We start from the raw sequence: 4,721 nt of genomic DNA, 5'->3' as shown, positions 1-4,721 counted from the left end.
ACCAATGACCTGTATGACTGTTCATTTGTGGATTTTATATATTAATTGTTTATAAACTTTTCTGTAATATTTTTTGGTTAATGCCATTAATTGATAAATATATGTTTACTTTTAGTTACCAATGACCGGAGGGAAGAAAGTTCAACAGCATTTAAGCAAGTCCACCGTTCTTCTGTAAAGGCACTCTGTATGCATTATTAAATACTGTAAGTCCAGGCTTTATCTTATTATTATTATAAAATAGTATGTCATTGTTTGTTAATTATTGAAATGGTGGGCTATCAGCACGATATGTTAACCTTGTATGTACTGTATGCGTATGTTTATCATTCCATAATGATCACTCCAAACAGTTTAATTACCTATCATATTTTCATTTATTATTTTCATTATATTAACTAATACATTGATTTAGAATGGGAATTAAATGTTTTAAGGATGTAATGTATTGCAGCTTCAGACAATTTATTAAAAAGTTTTAAATTACCATGATAAATTTTAATTACCTTATATTATTTTTTCATAAATATTTCACATACACATGTTATTTTAATTATAAATGTGTTTACTCTAATCTGTTGAATTTGTTTATAGGACTAATATTCAGCAGTCAAATAATATATTAACAAGGGTGATCATACATACGTTTGTAATTAAATCTGTTGAGTTGGTGTTACCTTTGGACTTTATCAGACTTTATAATTGTTATATAGCAAATGTTTTACTGAGATATTGAAAAGAATATGTTTGGTTAGGTCAAGTTTAACAGTAATGAAAAATTACTTCACTTCAAAAAACAATACTAAAATTCATCCTACATGTAGAAATATTAAGTATAAAAGCAAAGAATGCCTGGCTGTAAATTAAATAGACACATTTTTTGTGTTCACTTTTTACAGAAACTTGAGCAAGTTTGTAATGAAGAAGATGTAGTTGCCAGAAGAGATGACAACGATAAGGACGACGGCAATATTATGTGAATGCGTTTGATTTGTAGCACATCCTCTTTATTGGTTCTGGTACAACTTTCTACTCAGCAAATGGTTCCATTTTGACAGAACGGCTATGAATTTCCTCTGTCAAGGCTTGATTCAGAGACAGTGTAGCCATCTGCTTTTCTGAATATCCTAGATTTTTAAGTGTGCACTACGGAGTTTTTGTACACTGGGCCTCTTGTTTATTTTTGATATTTGTTTGACATTTTTAAAAATCAATTGAACTTGCCAAATACTGAATAGATGATATGGAACTTGATCTTTTATTAACTGTACTTACAGAAATAGAATAGAATTGTCAGCACTTGACTCTAACTTGATTTTGATTTACTTTTTTATTATATTGATTATTTTAAAACCTTTTGTCCTATATTGAAATGGAGCTTTTGCTAAACTACAGTATAGCAAAGTACAGTACAGGACGCATTAAACATAAAAGGATAAACACAAAAACGCTACATAAGTGTAAGTAATTTTGTATTGTTGTCTTCTTCTGTCCCGGAGCATCAAAGTTAACACAATGTAGTTGGAATCATACATGTGACCAGAGGCTGCCCTAAGGATATCTACGGTTCAGTGTACAGCGTTTGTTCAAGTTTTGAAAACGCCTTGGAACACCGATCAAACTCAAAAGTTTTACCATTATTTTGATGTTTTTAAACGTTTTTAAAACATTCTTAAAAGGGTTTTTCTTTATAATATTACGTTTTAAAAACGTAATTATGTGTTTCAATTTAACATTCAGAAACGTTATTATAACGTTATTTTGATGTTTTTAAACGTTTTTAAAACATTCTTAAAATGTGTTACAATACCAAAGTCAATGTGTTACATTGACTTTGGTATTGTAACACATTTTAAGAATGTTTTAAAAACGTTTAAAAACATTAAAATAACGTTATAATGACGTTACTGAATGTTAAATTGAAACGTTATTAAAACGCTTTAAAAACTCCACATAAATACGTTTTTAAAACGTAATATTATAACGTTTTACAAACGTAATAAAATACCCTTTGTAAACGTTTTTAAAACGTGATACAAGACCAAAGTCGATGTAACCAAGGTTATTTTACGTTATAATAACGTTTTTAAAACGTTACATAAAAACGTTATTAAAACGCTATCAAAACTTCACAAAATTACGTTTACGAAACATTTTACTAAAACGTTTTTTAAACCAAACTCATACGTTTTTATAACGTTTTTTTAACGTTAAATTGTTAGCTGGGGAGGCTGCAGTCGCACCCTCTCCTCCCAAATTCCAAAAGGTCTACTTTTTAAAACCTATGATTTCATAAAATCGGTTTCGGTACGTTTTTGATAGCGGTTTCTAATGCACATCTATCGCATTAGAAACCGCTCCAAATCAAAGAGCTCAATCACCAAGCGCATAGAGGCTTTTTCGCATGATGCGCTCTACAAATCCAACTATTATTATTTATTATCGTGCGAATACTGTATCCGATATTATGGTTTTCGATCGTTCATCTCTTTATATTTTTAGAATAGTTTGTTGTTCTTTCTACATTCACCTTACCTTTCTTTACTTCTTTTTGTCTTATATTCGGTTTCAAAATATCATATAATAAAAACAAATTACTAAAAGCATAGAACATGAAACCAGGACCAGTGACGGATCCAGCGAATGAGTGGGGGGGGATGAGGGCCCGTTCCTTCCCCAGTCAGTCAGTCAAGCCGAAAATTTTGAGTTAAAGAGAGGAAAAATTACCTATGAGTTCAGTGTCGATCCAGCAGTGGAATGAAAGGATAGCTCGATTATTTCCCACTTATTTACACCAACCATGGTGGGGCTTATGCTGCGTTCATTAGAACTTGTGAAGTCGGTGTTTCCCAGTTCACAACATGTGAAACGCGTTCATCTCCTTAGTGAACTTGTAAACACAAGTTGTAAACTCGAGTAGAATTCTCTTCCTCGATTTGCACAAGTAGTGTGGAAAATGGCGGATGTAAACTATGCAAGCATAGGTATTTATTGCAATTTGTTTATGTAATATTATTTCAGATAATTTTTCAGATAATTATTTCAGTTTTGTTTGTGTGTTTTATTTGCAACTCAACATATTTATTGAAATTTGTTTAAGTAATGTTATTTCAGATTAAAAAAATGTTTGTTTGTATTTTTTGTTTTCGAACACATTGCAAGAGTGACAGCAGCCATTTAGCGTTCGTCAAATGAATGCACACTTCTTGTGTACTCGCATGTTACAATTTGTGAAATCAGTTTTCACGAATTCTAATGAACGCAGCATAAGGTGGGCGTGGCGGCGAGAACCTCATATTGTGCCCCCCCCCCCCCCGGTAGAATATATGACACCATGGGCCATTTGCATAATAATGGATGATTACATAATAATTTCATAATTATGTGGGTATGAATTTTTATAATGTTGATATATTAATTTGTATATGCGGGCATATTAATTCTCATATTTTGCTGGTATATTAATTTGCATATGCTGGTATAATAGATTATATAATGGTTGTTTATTAATTTCCATAATGTTGAAATATTAATTTACATAATGCAGGTGTGTAAATAATAACAATATTGATAAAATGAATATTAATTTCCAAAATGTTGATATATATTAATTTGCATAATGCGGGTGTGTAAATAATAATGAGAAAATTGGGTATCGCTGAGCCTCATATCTAAGTAGTTCTGAAAAGAACTGTTTTTGTTGAGAATGTCTCAACGCTAAATAATAATAATAATATGAACTTAGATTACACAAATAGTAATGTAAAAAACCTATGATAAATTGTATTCAACTTAGCTGAAAATTTGTAAATGAAAATACAAATCTAAATTTCTAATTTATTTTCAGTAGGTCTAGTTTAGTTAGGGAGAAAACAAACAATAAGATTCGTTGAATAATAATATAAAACTTACATTGGGTGTTCTCATCCTGTTTTAGTATATAGTAATGTAAATTCCTATTCCAATGTAATGTAAATTTCTATTCCAAAAGGCGATCTTTTTTTCTACACAATTTCCTATAGTAGTGAATTAACGGAAGCGGGATTTTCAAAAAGATTGTTCCAAACACGTTCAGGCCTGACCATGGTATGACGAATAATGAAAAACCCATAGATTTGAGGGTACATGACGTATAGTGAAATTAGCCAATGAGAGACGTACACAGACAAGTCCGGGTACATGACGTCTTAGTGAGATTAAACAATGAGCAACGTGTACATCGAGATAAGGGGCTGGTGAATAATGAAAATCGTGATATGTACGGGTCCGTGATGTCTGAGTGACGTTTGTTTATTCTTTGTTTAAAGCGGTGGGGGGAGGGGGGTATGTTTTAATAACAGTTGTAAAATAATATATTTAAAATAATGGTAGTAATAAAATATTATAATGATGAAAATAAAATATTCGTAAATAATTGGTATTATAATAATACTTGGATTAACGTATGTTTGTTGATGGTAGTGTAGGATCTATAAAAAAGAGTAAAAAATATAGCTAAGAGCATCAGTTTCTCAACTACATTGTGATAAATTTCAACTCTCGTCTCTTCGAAATACTGTTATATAATTTTGCAAGAATGAACTTCTATAAGCCAACAACCGATTTCACCGACTCCAAGATCACCGAGAAGGCAAAGGCGACTATGCAGCGTCTAATGCAGCATACGAAAAAACAACGAGTTGAAGACGACCCAAATGTTAGCGCATCGTTCACGCCAACAC

General features: G+C 31.3%; 1 long non-coding RNA gene across 1 annotated transcript in view; it reads left to right on the top strand.

The window, feature by feature from the left end:
• Positions 1-1,453, top strand: part of LOC117107092 — a 2,692-nt gene extending 1,239 nt beyond the window's left edge. Inside the window, exons 2-3 of the long non-coding RNA XR_004445192.1 lie at positions 116-206; positions 900-1,453. This is a non-coding gene — a long non-coding RNA (uncharacterized LOC117107092). The remainder of the gene's footprint in view (positions 1-115; positions 207-899) is intronic.
• The last annotated feature ends 3,268 nt before the right edge of the window (positions 1,454-4,721 follow it).

The sequence above is a fragment of the Anneissia japonica genome, unplaced genomic scaffold (assembly GCF_011630105.1).
Source record: "Anneissia japonica isolate Jap-2015-1 unplaced genomic scaffold, ASM1163010v1 scaffold1726_len428862_cov177, whole genome shotgun sequence".
Classification (NCBI taxonomy): Eukaryota; Metazoa; Echinodermata; class Crinoidea; order Comatulida; family Comatulidae; genus Anneissia; species Anneissia japonica.
The sequence above is the reverse complement of the archived record's forward strand: the minus strand, read 5'-3'. Positions and strand labels throughout refer to the sequence as shown.